Source organism: Anopheles gambiae, chromosome 3 (assembly GCF_943734735.2).
Source record: "Anopheles gambiae chromosome 3, idAnoGambNW_F1_1, whole genome shotgun sequence".
Classification (NCBI taxonomy): domain Eukaryota; kingdom Metazoa; phylum Arthropoda; class Insecta; order Diptera; family Culicidae; genus Anopheles; species Anopheles gambiae.
The window spans coordinates 10663541-10685150 of NC_064602.1; the positions used below are offsets into that span (position 1 = coordinate 10663541).

The window sequence follows — 21610 nt, forward strand, 5'->3', positions numbered from 1 at the left end:
GATTTTCTTGTGTGTGGTGTGAGAGCTACTACACCCTACCGAGCAACGAAGATGATCATGCTGATGATGCTGATGATGATGATGGTGGTGGTGATCGAGCCAATAAAGTACAGCTTGATTGAGCCTGGCGCTGGCCGGTTGTAATGGGGGCGCTTAAAGGCTTCCTCGCCGTGTTGATGTGGTGCGTCAATTGATCCGATGTGGTTTTACTGTCGGTGCTGGTGCTAGTAGCATCCGTCTATTATTGTCTTGTTTGCCTATAACAAGTGCGTTTATTGCAGTCGTGCATCTGAATGGGAAAGAAATGACACTCGCTCTCTTTCTCTCTCTCTTTCTCTCTATAGCTATTGTAAAGTCGTAAACCCAGGGGAAGGTACAAATAAGGGTGCTGTAAAAGAGATATAAAGATAATCGAAAACAAGCTCATAAACTGGCCCGTAAATCCGTACTCCATTAGGAAGTCATCATCTGTAAGCTCGGACACCTTCATCAGCATCTGCTTTTAACCTTGTTAGGAAGAGCGTACCGTTCGTGTAAGTGTTGTGCCAATGTGACACCAATCCACGCCGAAAGCTCAGTTTGGCGACTTCATTCTGACCGTGACACCACAACAAACTTCTTGGCGTTTGACAAGAACAGCCTTCCTACGCCTTGTTCGGCATTAGCTCTAACTACAGCATCCGACACCGCGCATCATGTTCGTACTTGCCGGAGCAGGTTGTTTGTGCTGATTAATTGCCACGACAGTGTGTACGGCACCACCATCACCACCGTTCCTCCGGGCAGGTGGATGGGCTTTGCGCGTTTAATTACAACATTTTTGCACCGCGACGCGTGCTCTTGCACTCTTCCCTGTCCCATAACGGAGCTGTGAGTGTGTTGTGGTGGGGAAGTTTTTTTTTCCTCTTCTCGTTTGTTTCCCCCGTTTGTTTGCCGATCTTCTCCGAGCGACCTTAGCCCACCACCACCACGGCTATATCCGTCCCTCGATGCTTGCTCGGTGCGGTGGATGTTGCACTGTAAATTGTACATGATTTAGCACCGTCAACATTCTACACATTGCTGAACTACGTTTGATACGGCGCGATGCAGTTGAATCTGCGGTTGTTACGCCACCTCCACCACCCCTCGCGTCTCACGGTTCGACGCGTATCAATGCGAGCACCCAGGGCCACTGGGTCGCGTGCTTGCGGCAGTGCTCTGGGGGAGGCTACTGTGTTACGCGCCAACAGAGGGCGGGCTTCTCTCGGGTGGGTAGGCATGCATTTGTGGATCTGCTGGATTAATTGTTGGGCTATGTAAATGTTCCCAGAGAGTGTTTATACCGTCGAAAAGATGGCATCAGGGTAGAACATACGGATTTTAGGCATCCTGAGCTTTCACTTTGGTAAAACTATAACAAATCCTGCAAAGCAATCATCTCGGGCCTAAATAAACATATGTCTTTTGCAGTGGCCTGACGCATATGTTTGTCAATAAGACATAAGGCAATGAACCGTGTACACGTGGTGCAATAAACCAGCAAAGCCTAGACATACAGTGCAAAACAACAGTACAAAAAACAAAACACGTGTGATAGAGTCTGTGTAAGAACCAAACATACCGGAGATGCATCTAATAAATCCCATGCTCATAAGAAGGCTAACAGATAATGCACCAGACAAAAAAGGCACCATAAAGAGAACAGAACAAATATTGGACAAACGACATGATCCTACACAAACAGGAACCTTTTGCGAAGGTTATGCCAATAGGATATTCAGTTTGCGTTAGCACCAACACCACGAAACACCAACGAATCTCTGAAGAGTGAGCCTATGTGGTGGAATTCACATTGCTGGAACTGATCGAAATACATGCCAGCTGTAACAGCTTGTACATCAGTTTCTGTGAAATGATAAACCCAATGCGCATGCAAAATATGCATCCCGGGGTTGGCCGTGTATAGCGCGAATTATCGCGCTTAAGCGATTATGGGTCATCGTTGAACCGTTCTTTATGTCGTCATTGTTTCCCTTATCAAAGTCCGTACAAGCTGTGTGCTACAAGTGTCGCTCAGTGCATTCCGGCTGCTTTGCTGGCGTCATTCACAGTGCAATGTGCCATATCACAAGCACTACTGCCACTGCCTTGTTGCAATATTATATTGAGTTGTAGAAATAGTTTGGCAACAGATTTCCCCATCCATTCCGTTTCACTGTGCTGCATTGCGTGTGGTCAGAATAAAGGCCAGCCTATGGTTTTGTGCTGTTGATTTAATCCCGCTACAATGTAAGACCTCCAGTGTACGCTTGGTTAGGTGCAGCAAAAACTTGATTATTTATACATTTCAAACTGACGGCGGTTGCTGCATGCTGCCTAGGCGGTAGGCAAATGGATGAATATAAACCAAAATAAAACTGAGTTCAAAAAGGAAAGTGAAACCGCACACCACAACGCTCGTTTTGGGTGGAGGAAGTAACCTGAAGACATCTCTATCCATCCACCGCACCTAATCTAGTTACCCGTGCCGTCGCCACCAAAGCAACTCAGTTGTCGTTTGTGTTGAAGTTTTCCTCACCGCAATATTTTCCATTTCAGTTGCAGTTTTCCAATTCGGAATCGGGATTGAGTGTCTCGCTTTCCTCTTGAAGCTTTCGTTTGCTGGAACTTAGATCTAGAAACGATACCACTTTCGCCCCAGTTTTTCAAGTCCAGTTGCTCTTCTTGCAGAGGGTATCTTTCACATGTTGGATGGGCAGATTCTTTAGTGAAACTACCAGCAAAGGAAAATCCCAACCACAACCGCTCTTGCGCGACCGATCAACCGTAACCAGCGGTGCCCACTCCAACCGTGATCGCTTGCAACGTTGTTCTGGTACGCTCCCCTGTCGGAACCAGCCGTACCCATTCGAGGGTAACCGTTTGGGTCTCTCCAGCACTCCGGCAGTAGTGCATAGTTGACATGAGTTTTTGCACCGCCAAGCGTAACTACAAGCCCCGCCAAGGGGGCAAGATGTCACCTGAGGCGCCCTTTGCCAAACTGTCGCAAAAGAGGATCGTCTGTAGATCGAATGAAGATCACGAAGTGTGAGTGTGTGTGTGTTTGTTGGAAGGTGTGTTCTGATGGCGGGTATAGTGTTTCGTCACAATCACGGTTGCAAGGTAAGTCCAAATGCGCCAACGGGTTTTAAGTTTTCACGCCACAAACACGTACGTTCTAGGTGCTCCACAAGGGATTGTGTTTGTTGTTTTTATTCCAACGCAACCAACCAACGCAGCTCCAAACCCTTTTAATGAACCAAACCACAAAGGGGGGGGGGGGGGGGCAGTGGTTGTGTGTCTGGGTCTGTAAACGGCACCATTACATAGGCAGATGAGCTGGTGAACTTTTGCACGTTTCATTAGGTCTTTGGGCCGTGCAATGCTATTTACCTCCGAGGAAAGCGCGTGTGTGTGTGTATGTTACCTTTTCGGATGTGTATATAATGTTTTGCTGGCGTGTGTGCTTTTGTTTTGTTCGTCGCAAATAACGAAACGCTTAGCGCTTTTAAAAACAACTGCGTTTGCAGCGTTCCGCCATTTTTTCATAGCGCGCACACACTCACACCGGAACGAAGCGACCGGGTGGACGTAACGAATTGTGGACTGTGTTTTTTTACAGTAGCCAGCTTTTTGTTATTGCTCTATTTGTTCTAAATACGTCAAACTGTTGTTGGGCGCTTTCTCCCCCTTTGCCTTTGGAGGCAAAAATGTGACAGAGAAGTGAAAAATTCACTCCCATCAACCAACTGCCGGGGAGCAGAGATCGAGCTCCCTTTCCCCATTTTTGCTGGCATTGAAGCCATGGCATGTCATGCGTCGTGTGACAGATGCCGCCGCCGCCGCCACGTTTGCCACTTTCGTTTTGGAGAGTGAGAGAGAATTTACCAGCACGCACACCGGTTTGGTTTGCTCTTACTTTTCAGCGTTCGGTAGCGGTAAGGGACACATTTTCGTCATGCCCATTGGTCGTGCCGGGGCCTTCCGGGGATGCAAATTGTATTATTCGCGCCGTGCCGTGGGTTGATTAATTCGATTTTTTGTTTGTGCATTTCGGGGAGGGACGTTTTACTGCTCTATACTAGCAGCGCCGGGTCGTTTGGAACTTTCTCCCGTTGCGCTCGCTTTGCGTGGTTGAGTGTTGGGGGCTATCTGTTTAATTGCTAAATGTATCGAAGAAAATTTCAGCATCAGTAATTTCATGTAAATTCAAATGCGTTTTCTAACCGCACGGTGTGCGACAATGTGTGCGCCCACCATGGAGACGCAATCGCTCATGTTAACCTTTTGCGATAAAGTGGAGAGCTTTCAAAACCATCCACCGGGAGGCGACATTTCGCTCGTCAGCAACCTGTTGCGCGCACCGGGGTCGATCAGCAACATATATATATAGGGCGCACATCCAAACTGGACACCCGCTGTGCCGATGACACCTTGTGTGTGGGGACGATTGAATAGGACAAAACACAAAACAACCGAACCGATGCGGTCTAATTGTGCCGATAATAATTGACTCCAATTGCACATAAACACGCTCATAAACTCATAAAAGCCGTCAAAACTGACCGCGCGTACTTCTACGAACAAATTGAGCAGAAAGTGACCAAAACCCAACTCCCCAAAATCAGTCCCTTGGCCACAGTTCCATCCGTAGAGGGTTGCCTTTAAATGAACCCTTTTTTAAAGGCCATTTCATGTGGAGGCCCTTCGGTGCTGCGGTGCGGAAAATGAGTGAAATTTTCTCACCAACTGATCGGGCATGTGTCAGGGCAGGGGCAAAGGAAGCTGGAGGAAAAGGGTGTAGAGTGATGAAAGATATAGCGCTAAATTTATCCAATCGAAACGACGGAAACACCCGCGACGTGTCGATGGTAATAAAAAAAAACATCGTGGAGAGGGAAATGTCTTTGTCGCTTCATAAATTTCGATTTCATTTCATTTGAGTCGTATTTTTTATGTTTTTTTTTTGGGTTCATTTGGGAAGGCTTTCCATCGTTGTGCAATACTGTTTTGAATGGAAAATTAAGATGGCGTAATATAATCGGATCGTTGATTAGAGTTTTGGGCGCATGTGGGCACAGCGAATGAGTTATTTATATACAACTTTGAGTTAAATTATGTCAATGCAGAAATGGTTCATGTTGGAGAGAAAAGGAAAACCGAATGAGGGGGAAGAGCTTTGGGTTTGTTTGTTTGCAAACAGGGTAAGAAGCGATTCAATTGTCTAAGGAGATAGGAGTCGCAAACTTGAAGCTACATCGCTACTTGTCAGTCGCGTTGTTGTTATTGTTGTGCTGCGTGGTGGATGTCTTCACGTACTTCCGGTTGATACGTTATCAGGCAAGGTGCATTTTATCGGTCGAGACTTGCTTCGCTCGCGGGGTGAAATTAAGGTACAAAGACAACACATTTTGAGTTGTCTGTTTGATGTAAAATTGTGTAGGTAGCCTAGTTTTAGTGAAAACAAAATGGAATGATCAACTTGCACGTAAATTAGATACATCCTACATGTGTTATGTGAAGTTAACTGTTAATATAATTTAAATAGAAACAATGTCCCTAATTAAGCGATATTTCGAAACCAAACACTCTGTACCCATGAAACTGAAAGATACTTTGAGCGGAAACAATGATTTCATTTATTCTTCCCTTCTTCTCCACTCATAAATCCATTCTCGTGCGAGTGTCGGCCAATGTCGCTACGGTATTGACACAAGTGTTTTCCGCTTCGATTATGTGTGTTACGTTACGGCGACACTCGGCGTACGCGTCGGAGAAAATGCCAAGAAGTCGATGTAAAGTAAGTAAGATTTCGAAATATCTCCACTCACACGCCCACACACCATCGGTCGGACTTCGGTGGATCGTTTCAGCTATGTGTGTTGAAGCAATTCCACCACGCACACACACACAGACACACAGACACACACACAGACACGCAGCAATTCTAGTCCATAAGGCTCGGATAGATTTACATTCGAGGGATGCCTTACAAACGCAGCGCGTTTGCTGTAACGTTTCCCTGTAAGGTTTACAGACCAGTAGCAGGATGTGTATGGGTGTCTATTTATGTGTGTATTTTTTTTAAATATTTATATTGCAAGCTCTCTGTGAAGCTCTCGGTGCGCTGTATCTCGGTTGACGAATCGGAACACATCACTCGAAATGGTAACATCGTTCAATGGGAGGGCAATGTCGATTGGGGGGTTTTTAGAGACATTTTAATGCCAGCCAGTGACTAATAATCGAGTGGAAATAATTTTAAATCTGTCATCATTAGTGTACAAATTTGGGAGCAATGTTTTCGATGAAACACCGTCTGCACTATTAGAACAATATTAAGGACATCGATCGGTACGAAAATAATGCGCTTTTAAGTGTTTGAATGTTTTTAAATTGCAAAGCTTAATGTCATATTTAGCCCGAAATTGTGTTTTAATGAAAGGAAGTGAATTATTTGGGGTGATTTGCAATCGTATAATAACTGTCCTATCTGTGGCTAATCGGTCTAACGAAGCGCTGTGTTAATCATTGTCCTGGTTATTATTATAATAACTTTATATCGTACCGTACTGCGATCTCCATTTACCTTAATAATTCAGATTATTCTTATCGAACTGCATCGCACCGGTCTGAGGGTAGCTTTTCAACTCACCTTTCTCTGCCGTGTGCTGCCAGAGTTGCAGGGGTCGTTTGTGCCATCTGATGGTCCTCCTCCCCACACGAGTGGTGTGGTCCGCTGCACCAGACATCGTTGTCTTCCTGATAATTAGGTTTTAATAGATTAAATGGTACATACACGACGCTAATGATGGGGAGGGATCAAGACATGCGCTCATGGGGGGAGAATTGACAACTTGTGCGTTGCAGTTATGGAACATTGGCATGGGAATTAGTGTTGCAATGCCTGTTCAAGGAAGGCTACTTAGAGATTTAAATGATATTGCAGTTTTGTTACACGTGTCTAAATGAAGTAGTTTTTAATTAATTAACTTCCAACGACTTCAGAATGGAACGATACTTGCTTGCCGTAAGAAGAATGATCTTATTGTTACGATCACAGCTAGACCGTTTATGCTTAAATCGCTAAACATAGTTATTGCCTTAAAACTATAAAAATTCCTTACATAAAAAGACGGAATAACATTTACTTTGTACCACATTTGTATGCTACACTCGAAGCAACATTTCAGTTTCAACGACCCCATCAACGCGCATTCAAAGAACTACTCAGTCGGGGGAAATAAACAAAAAACGAAATACTTCATACCAAATTGTGCAAGATCTCTTTGCAGTGTTTACTTTATGCTTCAAACGATTCGTTTTTTTGCCAACGTAAGCTGTTAAATTAAACCACTTTACCACCCGCTGCGACCAGTTGCCGCGATGCAGTGCAGCAACGCAGCGAAACGCGCTTGTGAAGGACTCCTGCTACGAGCCGCAAATTAGGGACGCGCGGATTGATAAAACGGAGAGAACCTGCTGCTCCGCAACGCAACAGGCCTTTAATTCTTGGAATGTGGTGGAGATTTAGTTAGGAGAAGAATATGCGGTGTTTTTGCTGTTCAACCGTGATGTGTGTCAGTCTGTAATGTGGCTCCTTGGAACGGTGGAGCCACCGTAGTACGTTTGATCCATGTTGACCTCCTGCATAATGGGTGGTTGATGGGCTTTTTAGTGTGTGCACAGTCCAACAAAAAAAAAACCCCAAAAACAGGGAACAGTTTCGATGTTAGAGAGCTCTTACGAGCGCTCAAGGACACAGGTTACGGTGTAAAACTGTTCGCCAAAAACGGATGACTGCCATATTCAAATGTCACGTTTAACACAAGCACTTGTTTCGTGAGCATCCCGCCGAGAAGCGTAACTTCTTTGCCCACTCTGCGTTTGATTGCTTCACTGTGATGTTTTTTTTCGTCGGGAAAAGATTCGTTTTTCTACGTTGCTTCATCTGCCACACACACGCACACGCGAAACGCAAGGCACACAGAAGCGACATGAGCTTTTATTTATGGGCCATCTTATTTATGAGCAAAAATGAATCAAGCTGAACAGCGCATAAGGAATAAAATACACACAATCAAAGGTGTTAAGAAGAACTTAATAAATTTGACTGTTTTCTTTCCTCCTTTCCTCATTCATCGCCCTGCATTGGATTTATGCGATTGCGAATCAAACAACTTGTGGCTCGGCGGTGTGGTGTGGCATTGCTTCACTAGAAACCGGATCCGGGCTGCATTTGCATCGCATTCTCGGCTGCCGGTTACAATGTTGCATCACAATGCTCTAACCGCAAGAGAGAAAAAAAAACCCGATAGAATTATTTATTGCATCCGTACACTCGATCTCCCTCTTTCGAGACACTTTTAATCGTGATTTAAGAGCTCTTAATTTCTGAATTCCGAAGACTTTAATTGCTCCCTACCTGTTGGACACCTAGCACATTACCTCACAATTGCCCTCTCTAGAGTGCACAACGACCTTACGCCTCCTATCAGGAACCACTTAGGAGTTGGACAAAATTGGGACATTTATGAGGTGGCGTGCCGTAATCTACACGCGCCAACAAACGGAAACAAAAGCCAGCAAACCAGGCAGGCAGGCAGCAAGTGTGCAAGTGCCCTGGCGTGATAAAGAACGCGCTCCGCAAGCCCTTTACACAGCCCACAAGCTGTGGGCCCCGGTGGGTGCTTGTAGATTTTCTCGGCAAACCGATAAGATAAAGGATGGCCAACCGATGCTTCCACAAGTGCCCGTTTAGCCGTTCGCCCGCAGTGACTTGGGCTGCCGGCACAAACGTTTGTCCGAGTGGTGACGCGCCGCCTGACAGCGGCCGTCTGATAAGATACGGTTCCGTTTGAAAAATTTGTGTGTTGTTTTTCAAGTTTAAGCGGGGGTCTCGGAATTAGGTCTAGGCCTGCCAACGTTGCTGCTGACTAGGCGTGTGAGGTCAGTTGTTGTGTTTTTGTGCCGTGTAGTTTGGTTTGTTTGTGCTGTCGTCCTTCGCAAAACCGTTGCAACCTGTCGTGATGGGCTGACGATCATCATGTATCGTCATGTACAGGGTCCGCCCGGAATATGTTTCCACCCTGTACATCTATCGATGTGATCGTTCACATTTGTGCACGAAGCCTGGCAAAACACGGCCCCCCATGGTTCTGGAACGGAAGCGCGTGACGAATTGGTTTCGTGTGGTGGGACAATTTTCTATTTATTACCTTCCCCGATGGCGTGTCGAAATCTCGACGCTACAGCTCAATGTCAACAGTGTGCGGCCTGGGTACATCGGTACATCGCGATCGGTAATTGTGTGATCGGATGTGCAAAAAAAGGTTCTCCCGGATATGCTTACATTTCAATCATTAATCAGCGTATGGATAGAGAAACAACCATTTGAGACGAACGGGCATCTCCACTACTCGAAGCAGCTTCTAGCATTGTGAGCTCTTTTGTGATCGTCATGCAAGTGGACGAGACCCTTAGGAATAAGATGTCACAAATCATCGTGACACAAAGCCGTGTCATCCTGAGGCGCGTCTTGTAACAGTTCATTATCAGACCAAGTACACACCACGTTTGGAGCATTAAAAATAGTATCACAGTAAGCTTTCTACTGGTGGACAAGTATCTTAAATAGCTAAACACACAAAAACGACCTTATCACGCTAATCTTGTACCGTTCCGGTGTGATTCTACTGCTCCTATGACAGCCTACAAACGTGTCTTCAGTTGTCCTACAAAATTGCGTTCGTGCTCACAGAAGTTCTAAATCTCTATTCCAATAACTTCCCACATTCCGGGTCGTTCGTCGTTCCACACACACACTGGGTTTCATTGATAAATAAATAGCAATGGACGTGTGGACGCGATGCGCTTGCAATCTCTTTAAGATCTCCATTGCCACTTGTTGCGCATTGGAGACCGGTAGTGCTGCGCACGTGGCCAAACAAACCGTTCCGGTTTTCATCCGAACGGGAGCGTTCAACTTCTGCAACGCGAACGACGACCGCCAAGGAAGTCAGCAAGGAAGAAAGAGAGCTGCGGTGTGGCACATGGCGCAACGGGACAAGGGACAAAACACGATCGGCGCTATTGATAGTGGGGAGGGGTAGGTCGTAGCACCGCCGATACCAATTTATTTAATTGCGCTCCGTGTAGCGTTTGAATTTCGATTGACACGCCAAACCAATCGATGCGGACGATTGGGACATTGTAATGGGTTTTTTTTTTCGTCAGGAGGAGGTAATGTGTTCCATTTTTAACGTGTTGATGTTTGGGACGAATGGGAAAGTGCTTTTGGATGACGACAGTGGACAGTTCCTGCTTTTATATTACACAACGCAAGAGAAATTAGATTATTAATATGAAGTCATCAGCTAGACCTTAATGTACTCGTACATGTAGTACGTCTAACATATCCGCAGCTTTCGGTTAATTTTGAAGAAGTAGGAAATAGGATACAGCAGCTAGCAATCGCTTCAGATCTCCAAAAACAATAAGCAATACTACGAACCGAACCCAGGAAACGATGGCAACATTCAATTACAACGACGCGCGCTGGAAGGTTTTAGAACAAGTCGACGGGGAAATCGAATATCGCGTCCTGCACGCGCGTTCCTCGCTTCGCCGTTGAGGTTCTCGGGCTGTGTCATGTGAAACATGACACCTGAAGAAAGCTTGTTTGTGTGTGAGTGTGTTTGACGTGTGCCGCAACGAACGGACGAAATGGGGACGGTAGGAGGTTACGGAGGTATACCTTTTTCCCCCTCTTTTCCCCCTCGCGTCCTCGCTTGATGCGCGTCCTTGTGCCTGGGCTTTTTGAGGCCCTACACGAATCGATCGAACCGAATCGATGAAGCGTTGGAGTTCACGTAACCCAAAATAAATGCTGGCATTCTCTTTAAAAACAGCGCATATTTACGGCGTCTCTCTAATTTGGCGTTTGATTTGTTCATTCTTATTTATTGTTTAGCGTGCCAATACGCTCGCTTGTGAGGATGCGGGTGACTTCAACCTGAGCGACGCCCCAAGGTGCTAATGTGTACCACAAACATACTTATCTTCTCGTGTGCCTTTTTTCCCTCTTCCTTCACTGCCTACCGTTTGTTCACACAAAACAAGCACGACGGTTGTTTTTTGTTCAGTGCGCTGCAATAAACCTGTAAATCGTAGATTAACACACTCCGCGTGTCATTTAACACTGTGAGCCACCGTGATCGGAGGCTGGTGTTTAATTATTGCTGTTTGTAAAAGAAATTGAATATGATTTATTTTGTTCCGCACTGTTGTTGCTTGGTTTTTTTTTTTTTGGGGAAGAAAGACCAATTCGAAAACAGAAGGGGAAAAGAAAACAAAAAGCCAAATACGTTTTTGTGTGATTAAAAAGAAAAACGGCAGGAAGAGAGGGAGAGAGAGAAAACCTTAATGGGTTTTGCAGAAGACGTTTTGCCGCTGAAAGCCCTACATCGGGCCAGTGAAACAGTGCCCTCCAAACCACCCACCGTAGAAGATAATAATCTGTCATCGTACCGCCATCGTACCACCCGCCATTATCATTCTGCTTGTCCACCAGCAAAGTTGTTGAGATAAACACACAATCTCTTACCCTGTTCCCCGTCATCCCCTAGGATGCTCTAAACGCCCACATAACCACACTGAGAGAGGAACGTTGGGAAGAAGATGTGTTTTTTGCTTCTTCTCTCTCTTCCTACAAGTAGTAAATAACAAACACTGTACACTGGTCGTACACATCATCTGCCCCAAACAGGGATACGGATAAAAAACATAGAGCACACACACAGTGCGACACAGAAAATGGCTTCAACCTCGGCAGAACGAAACGTGTACTACCTTCGGGGGGTGTCTCTTACCACTGCACAAGTCCCCGGCAAAAGACAAGTAGATGAAGGTCAGACCTGTGTGGCTGTGTGGTCGACATTGCAACCGACAGAGAGAGAGAGAGAGGTGGATTTGAAAAAAAAAACAAAATACCCACCCCATTCCCATAAACTCATACCGGCCGGCAGGTTGACATTTGCATGATGATGTGGATGCACCGTGGAACTCTCCTTTTCAGTCTCGATGCGACGGCTTTTGTCTGTGGAATCCGCTTTACCGCCGAACTCCGAACGAATGGGGAATGTTTACCGAACGTAATGGAGTTTTTTTTGTGCACGATTTATGGTGCACGGCTGCATGGTTGTCAGGGAATTTTTAATAGCACCATCACTGTTGAAGTCATCTTCAACTAGAGGGGGAAAAATGGCGCTAAGAGAGATTACAGGTGTAAGCACACGCAAAACCAATGACGATAAAGCATGACGAGAGGAGCACTGCACTTGCTCCAGATTAGTTAGGTTCAGTTCTGTTCTGGTGAGTGATCCCGTTTTGAATTTCTATCCATGTGGTGTAGTGGTGGCAGGGGGAGAATTGCGTTCAATTACCACCGGGATGATAATTGGTCCGTCAGCGACGAACCTGACGATTAGCTCAGAATCCATTCTGAGAGTGTCAGCACCAGCAGCAGCAGCAGATGTAATCCCCGGTCATTGACGTTTTGCAGGAGCTCCGAGAGAGACGCGTGATGAAATGTAGAGCACAAGAAGGAGCTGTGTTTCCGCAGTTCATTAACAGGAGCTCTCTGGCGGAGTGCCTAACGGTAGTCATGGTTTAGGGCGATAGTGATCCTCCAACCACACGGAGCAGAAAATACAGTCTTGCTAGCGTATCTGCACGGTTTTGGTGCCTTTTTTCCTCCCCAGATATGACAATTGCTAAACTGAGAAGTGAAAACACGCAGTTAAACAGAGATACAGGCAAAACAATCTGCACACAGCATCATTTCCTGTTGCGATGATGATGATGTTTGGCGCTTCATAAAGCCGGGCGCCATTATCACGCAATCGTTCAAAGCACCCACTGGGACGGCATTACACGCATGGATGGTACAATTATCAATGACATGGCCATGGACAAACAGTGTTTGGCTGTATGTGTGCTGCTGTTAGCCCATGCGTGCAGTCTTTAGATCAAGTAGGCCCGAGCGCGCCCCGTCACGAAACGTCAAAAGCATGCGTCGTTAGAATGTGTACGACTGGTTGCTCCAATAGAATTTGTGGGTTCTAGTTTTGGGCTTTGGTTGGTTTGCTGGACAGTGGAACTTTGTGGGCCCATCTGCTTCTAATTCTGTTTTCGTTTTTTTTAATTAGTCTGAATATCACTGCACTATGCAAAAAACCACGACCACGACCACCGAAGAAACACCACAAAATCTCAACCACTTTTGTCCACATTCGTCGACGACCCAGACGGTTCCGCACTTCGACGAAAGTTGAAGTCAACCTGAGGGGTTCGGTTTAATTTATGGCTTCCTTTCCGCACTGCCCGTCAAGAAACACCGTAACAAGGGCCAGAGTGCGAAACGTCACCAGCGCAATATGTCCGCACTTGGTTCGGGTTCGGTTGCTCGCAACGTCTTCTAGTCATCGTCGCTCTGCGTGTGTTTGCGTTTCTATGGTATATCTTTTGCGCAAAGTTTTGCGTTAAGCTGTCGCGGCACTGGTCTCGGGATGTTGGTGGGGTTTTCCGCCATGTCAGGCATCTTATCAGTCTGTCGCGCTCGTCCGCGGTTTTGTTTTGTTGCTTCCTACTTCCACAACAAAACTATTGCCCATTTTTGCCCATCAAAAGTGTGTCGTTTAAATAGACGGTACACGGTGTACGTACCTCCAATAGACACACTCACACACACACTCTTCACTCGGCTGTACCCTTGCATATGGTTCTGAGCGCATTTTTAAAGGCAATGGCGCGAAGCTGAAGCGAATAACAATGGAAAGTCATCGCCAGTTTGGACGGCCGCTCTGTTTCCCGCAATGGATAGAACGTTGGTCACGTGGGGTGGGAGGTTCTGAGGAAGATACTCGCTTTTAGAACCGTGTCAGTCCGGGTCGGGAGGGGTTCCAGTTGCAGTTCCAGGTCGGGGTGGATGAAGAAGGTAGGTAGATAGCGGCGTAATGATTATGATGATGATGGCGGTGACGTTGTTTGTTATTATTGCTGCTGCTTGCCAACCTTCCGGCCTGTCGGCTTATTTACCGAGCGGACAGTAATTCACCGTCCAGCGGTCCCGCAACTACATAAGCAGCGGTATGTCGCTGTCTCTCTATCTCGTGCGTCTCTGCGTGTCTGTGGTGTGGTTGAAGTTGAAGACGACGCTTATGCAAAGCAGAACCCGCGCGGGTTCGTCTCACAACGACTCACGACCGCGAGGGTCGTTTGTGTCTAAGTCAAAGTGTGTGTATGTGTGTGTTGTGTTTGTCACTTTAGCTCGAAAATCGAAACTCGTTGACAAACCACCAAACAACCGGGCCGTCGGACCGATGGACGTTCACGGCTGGTGAAGTGTGTATTAATGCCATCATGAACATACCGCAAAGATCCACACACAAATCATCCAAACTATCGGGAAGAGCGCGTCCACCTCTAGAGCCGTTGTCTAGACCACACACTCCCCGCAAATTGGAGCACACACACGATTCTGGCCGCACATTCTAAGCGCAATTCTCGTACCCATCAACGACGTCAATTGTCACGGTTTGTCGTGTATGGGTCTACGTCTCCGGGACGTTGGGTCGTTGTCTACCAACACAAACACGCTCTGCTTTACATAATAATCAGCGAGGGAGAAGAGAGAGAAAGAGAGAGAGCTCAAGGAAGTGAACTCTACCTCTCCTTGCGTACTTTCGGTTCCGTTCCATTCCGTTCTGTCTGCGTGACCCTTGAACCGCACGTGCATTTATAAGGCGTTCGGTTGAGAACGCGCACGCAAAAGAGTTACCGCTCTCCAAGCCAAGGGTGGAAAACGGGGGTTGTCCGGGACAGAAGGGAATAAGGTCATCGATTGGTCGATCGGGGGCCGGATTATCAATTGGTTAGCCGATTGACTGTGCAGAGTGCATACAGACAGGGGAGGAGGGTTTCTCGCTTACTTCAAAGTCGTGTTGTGTCTCTCGAAACCGGCCGTAATATTGACTCTTCCCAACTGAGTGAACTAAGCGGAAGGCTTTTCCTATATCAAGCGGGACGAAGGATTAAGGTGAACTAGACGGGCTAGACCGGGGAGGGGGTTAGTCGGGTTAGGTGCATAGTAACCGTTGACCTCATTCTAGTTTGGTCGGTAATTTAAAAGTCGCCACTGGAGGAAACGCACACGAACCACGCTGGTTTCACTCAGTACAGCATATGCACAGCGTGCAGGGACTAATCTAAACCATCTGAAGACGCCTGTAAGTGTGTGTGTGTGTGTGTGTGAGCCTGAGTGTCCACCGTGCCGAGAGTGCTCTTCCTCTGCGCAATAAAACTAATCAAATGTGAAGGCAATTTCATTCCCATGTGGGATGGGCAAGGGAACGGGAAAGCAAGGAAAATAGAACCTTCCCCCCCCCCCCCCCCCCCCCTGTTCGCCGGCAACGCTGGTGCGGACACCATTTACACGATAACGGCCCGATCGGCCCATGCTGATGATGTTCACGATGATGACGGTGACGATGATGATGATGGCAATTGAATTATTAATTTGAAAATTATTCAATTGGATTTATTGTTTTCGATGGGGCTTGGTACGAAGATGGAGGGGGAATTCGGGTTGTATATTGCTTTAAACCCTACCGCCACACATACGAGTTGGTTCGCACAAACACACATATCACCTGCGGGACGACGACGAAAGCGCCACAGCCTTTAATGATTGTAACGCAAAACCTCCCGAGAGTACCTTTCTTCTTGTCGCTGGGGAAATTTCGATGGATCTCACCCTCCAGTCTCTCTCGCTCTGTTTGATCCTGAACGCCATATGGGAACATGTGTTCGATTTTCCACTGCGTGCTGCGTAACGTTTGCGTTCGAATTTCGAAACGTAAAGCAAGCAAGACATAAAGTTGAAGAAATAAATTTCAATCTATACGGTTCCCGATTCTTTGGTTCGTCCGGTGGTGGGAGAAGAACTCTCCAGGGAGTGGGTACTATTCCTTTCGTTTGCTATCAGTTGGGCAGGCAAAACAACGAAACCAATACACGGGATACCTGCCCGGGATGGAGCAGCCGAAACAGATACCGATTACATTATGGCCCTCCGCAACACTTCATCCTGGTCCTTGTCTGTTCCGAAAAAAAAAATGTTTATCGTTCCACTTGTGGGAGGCATGAGTCGATTCCAACAGAGTGGAGTAGAAGCAACAGCAATGCTTTATCGTCCCTAATGAAAATTAATAGCACTTTTGCCTTCCCCTTCTTTTTCGTGGCGGGTTGGGAAATTTGTCCACGGAAATGTGGTTTTGTGTTCACCTGCACACAGGTATACGACGTGAACTTTTCCTTTCCTTACGCAACGGTGTACCACGAACTGATAGCGCAGCACGGGGAAGGACGGTTGCGTCCTGGTTTTTTGATGGAAATATTGGTATTTTTCTTTCCATGATCGCCTCTTTTACTCTCTCCCTCTCTCTCTCTCTCTCTCTCTGTCTCTCTCTCTGTCGTTCACTCCCTTCAACTGTAACAGGACGGAGACGGTCGTATGTCATCGTACCGAGAGCGTTCGCACCGGCGGCGTCACTTAAAGCAATCGGTTTTCATTAATTAAACGACTTAATCAATTAGCGGGTGTATGCAGCAACAGTATCACCAAAAGACTGGTGTTGGGGACAAATTATTCTCCCAATACAACCACACACACACACACACACACACAATTCGCGAGCACAATGAACTTGTTTCACTGGGTGTGGGGCGTGTTAGGTACCAACACGTACGCCGCCAGTAGGTTTGTCACTGTCATGCAGTCGTTATTGCCTTGAAAGGATTACTATGTGGGAAATTGTTGTGATAAAAGGGGGAACACAAAGAGTGAGCGGGAGAAAAGTGCCCTCTATTTTCCCTCATCACTCTTAATCGCTCACCAGCCGGACAGATACATTGAATGTTGAAGAATGCATGCCACCTTCACTGATCCGATCTTTCGCACCGGGAAAGGTGTCACATCAAAAATGCACTTAAAAAATTGGGCTTCCCCTCATGGTGGAGTGGGGTTGGTGGCGAGACGACCAACCCTGTCATGGTAGGTGGTGAAAAGGTGGTTGGCTGGCGTCTCCCTCCCTGCCAAAGGGGGAACTGTTCTCTCCCTCCGCCCAGTGCACAATTGACATTTATTTACAACCGGATACCGGTACCGGACAACAATTTCCCTGATGGAGTGACCTGCACACGTATTTTCCCTGGCGGGCCGCTGTCCCATAAGCTGTGACCTTGTGGCACGTGTGTGTGTTGTGTTGTGTTGTGTGTTGTGCTACAGGCTTGGTGGATTCTCCGTACGGTTGAAGGTGTAATTAAATGGAATTTCGCTTGCGCTCCCCTTTGGCACCTTCACTCTCCCAAATGAGTAAAGGAAGAAGGGGCTAAAAAGGTCACCCGGAAAGGGAAAAATATCTTGAAATGGTTAGAGAGAGAATTCTATCAAATTTTTTAGTTGTTTAGTCCAGCATTGAGAGTCTTGCTGAAAAGGCACACGAAAGATTGAATGTTTATTTTTAGGATTTTTGATATTTATTGAGTTCCAAATATTAAGTCATCAGGAGCTCCTATAAAACGACTACAAACATGGTAGTTATTTTATCCAAAAGTGCTTTGTACCCCCATTGTACCCTATCGAAAATGTGCCCTACTGTACCATCTCTGAATACTGTCAGTTGAACTTTGCCCATAATCAATTTCCTGCAATATTAATGGAGAGTAACGCAAGTACTCACTCACTCCCAACCAACCAGCAACTCACAAAAGTCAGTTCCACCCAAAACTGTGTCCCAACACTAACCAAACGCGTGCCATTGACGATGTCATTGCTTGTGATTTCTTTTACGCTCAAAATCATCGTTAGGCGTCTAACAACAATCAACTCGCAATCGTCTCGATTACGCAGCGGTAAAAGTTTGCCTCTACGAAGTAAAGTGCAAACTTTTTACTTCTCCTCATTACACTCTACACCAACCTTGCTCTTGTTACAAAAGGTTTCCCATTTCATCCCATCCCATCCTTTTCGGTGACAGTGGAAAAAAGGGGTGCAGACTAATGGGGACTAAAGTTTGAACCACATGCCACAGGGATGGTTTCTTCACCTCACGAAAACACAGTAACACAGCAAAGCTCTCTGCCCACAACAAAGGCAAAGCAACCTGTCTTGGCGTTGTCCGCTTCTCTTTGGCGTATCTTTTGCGCCTGGTTGATTGCTCAAGCGAATGTATTAATTTAATGACGATAGCGTTGGTGAGTCACACGCGTAGCACACGTGCCCGGGGTTCGCTTTGATTTTGACTCATGCTTCCCCCTGACCGGTTGATTGTCCGTGTTGCGTGTACAGATGGGAGTGCAGCAGTTACTTTGTGTTTGGGAGCATGCAAATTATGTTACACAATTATCTCAATTAAACCGGAATAGATGAGATGAAGGGCGAAGCGCTTCGGGGCAATTGATGTCCCAACGGAGGCTCTCCTTCCCCTCTCCAAAGAAAGCGATTAACGTACGTCATTCGATTGCATGATTTCAATCCGTTGCACATCAAGCTCACCCTGAGGCTATGCACGGAGTAACGGAATTAATTCTAGGTTAATTAACAAATCGCCGCTAAGTGAAGTGCAATGCTGGTTCCGTTCCGATACGTCCCGGGTGTCTCTGTCGTCCACCTGTGTTGGTATCGTTGGCAATCACAACAGAATGCTCCAATTCTTGCTCCAATAGCGTGTCTTAGCACTTAACTGTCTCGGAAGACGCGCTCATGTTTGTCACGTACCTGGGATGACTTGCCGAGTACTTGCTCCACTCCAGAGCTGATTAAATGCGGCAAATTTAAGCTCGTGACAGCATCGTGTCTTCGGTACATACGCACACGTAACTTCGAACTAGATCAGCCTGTTGTTTACGCGTGTCATTACCATGCTCTGAATGTGCGCCCAGAAGATGCGTTACGCGTGACGAAGGAGAAGAATCGTTCTGTTGGGGGCTTTGCGTGTGTGTGTGTTACCGTAATGTGGGTCATGTAAACATATTTGATTTATCTAGTTGGACAGTATCGGTTGTAACAGGTACATAAAAACAGAAGATTTTATTTGTCTAAAATTATGATGACACATTGATAGAAGACATCTTAGGCGAAGGTAATTTCCAATCATTTTTACTAGAGCAGTACATTACGGCAGTGGGTACATACCGTAGATCACTTGTTTGTACAGTCGTTTGCAGTCAATTGAACAAAAGCAATCCACATCTTGCCCTATGGTGGAGCTTGATTGGCAAGCAAACAACGTACACCTGCGTGTACCGTGTGTTTGATGCACCAATAAAAACCTCTCTCCGTTCGTTTGCCCTGCACAAGCTGGTGCGTACTGGTGCATCGTACTGATCTTTGTGACTTGTTTCTACTTCCTCCCGACTGTTTTACCTGTGACGGTGGAAATGGAAAAACATATCCTAATGCAATGCACTAAAACCTTCTCCAAACCATTCCCGCTAGAGTAGTGTACGATGACAAAACAACAATTTCTTCATCTCCCGTATGGAGCGCCGTATCCTTTAACTGCACCACACAAAGTATGGCGCGTCATCGAAGCGTTCCGATATTGTGGGAGGCACGGGAGCACTGGGAGGAAACGTACAAAATAAGTCCATAAAGAGGAACGGGGGAGGGGGGAAGCTAGGGGGAAACTCTTGCTGAATAATCCATCCATCGTTTTTCTATGCCTTGGTGTGCGCGAGTAAGAGAGCGAACTCGTCGAACCCGCCCAGGTACGATGTTATTGTCCTAGCAGAAGGGTTGAAATATGGCGCAATGAAGGGGACGTTGGGGTGGATGGTGATGGCAGCAAGCTTGACGGTTCTCCCATTAGACAGCATTGGTGGCAAAGTTCAGCGGCGTTCGTGTGGAGCCGATCCTTGGCGGCTACCGGTAGTTCGAACGGCCGTTCCCAGCTGTCAGTACAATTTATTAAATTCAAAGAAATTATTGATTTCCTGCAGCCATTACCGAGGGCGGAGGGTGCTCCAATGCGCCCCCTCTTTCTGCGCGTTGCTCAATGCCTTTCGTACCACATCCGCCCCACATTTCCCGATAGCGATTGATCGAATTTTCCCTTTTCGTTTTTTTTCAAAAGCGATTTTTCTTTCACCTTTAGTTCCGATTGGGGCATGTTTTTGTTTTGTGGTAGGAATATTCGTTTTGGTGCTAAAGCTTTTTAGAAACAAATAGGGAACATATTTTGATGTCCCGCAAATGCCTGCTAAATCCTTCTTCGTCTTGTACCTCTCCAAACAACATCAACATCAGATTGTTTGGGTAGAAAATATGAAACGGTCTTTAAAGCTTTGTCGGCAACATTGGAAGCAGTAAATATGGGTTTCGTCCACACCGAAATATGGGTCACAGTATCGGAACGTGCGTGTGCCGCCGCAAAATGCGAAAGTCGTCCAAATACGGCTCACTAAAGCCAGTACTAATGCATCGTTTCGGTGCGTGTTGTTGGCGGGGCTTCGCTTTGCGTTGTTGCGCCATTTTTCCGCGGCCCCAAAATTTACTGTCATTGCCCTGCAAACGAACAAAGCCGGGGCGCTAGGCAACGCACTGTTAGTTAGCCCAGCAGGCAATGGTGGCTTTAGTCTGAGAAAGGTTGCCTAAAGACTTTCTCCTGGCTTTGAAAGGATATTGCGCCTAAAAGTATGCAATCTGAATCACAAAATTACATTATTTGGCTCGTTTGTTTGTGACGCACTTTTTATGATGATGAGTTTTGCATAAATAAATATCACATTAAATTCAATACACTGCTTTTCATCTTCAATTTAATGTAGCAAAGCTTACACGACCTATCGCAAACGCATTTTGAGGCTTTGGTTTTGAAGCTGTCTAGCGCAAGATACGCCTAAAAGTATGCAATTTCAATGAACTCGTTCGTTTTTAGCGTTCTGTTTCCGTTGTTGCAGAAGCGGTGCCACCTGGGGTTTTTGCTATCTTTCGCCATGTTTGCGCCACCCAATGCCTAAGCTTCTTATGCCGTTTTACTATCGCTCGTTCGACAGGGCTGCAACTGTAGGATTGTTTTCTCTCTCTCTCTCTTTTTACATTATTTTTTGCCAAATCCAGAGCTCCCGCGAAAGGAAAAAAAAGAATGCAAAATTTTCCAACCCCCCCCCCCCCCCCCATGTGCGCGGAAAGTATTTCACTGACTGTCACGCTCGCCGCCACGGAATGCCGACAATGTGCCCTTTTTCCCCCCTGCTCGCACCCTACACCCTTTGGCCATCGTAGCGCGTGCGGTATTCGGTTGTGTGTGAGTGTGTTTTCGTTGTTGTTTTTGTATCTATTTTTTTGTAACGTTCATCACATGCACATGCTTGAAAGGTTTCCCGCGTTTGGCTCCACGCCTGCAGTCACCAACGACTGTACAGTACGCCAGCAAACACCGACAACAACAACCCCACCAAAAAGGGCCGCTAGAACCCGTACCACCCTTATGGAAGTATTCTACCGGCACGAAAGTCATCACTTTTG

At 46.5% G+C, this 21610-nt stretch overlaps 1 protein-coding gene and 1 long non-coding RNA gene across 2 annotated transcripts in view; one reads left to right on the forward strand and one right to left on the reverse strand.

The window, feature by feature from the left end:
• LOC133393574 (uncharacterized) overlaps window positions 1-21610 on the forward strand; it is a 38201-nt gene that overhangs the window by 5243 nt on the left and 11348 nt on the right. The window lies entirely within an intron of this gene.
• On the reverse strand, window positions 8007-8627 carry LOC133393575 (uncharacterized). Its single transcript, XR_009766263.1, has 2 exons — window positions 8447-8627; window positions 8007-8307 (listed from the first exon to the last, which is right to left on the reverse strand). It is a non-coding gene; the product is annotated as an uncharacterized LOC133393575 (long non-coding RNA).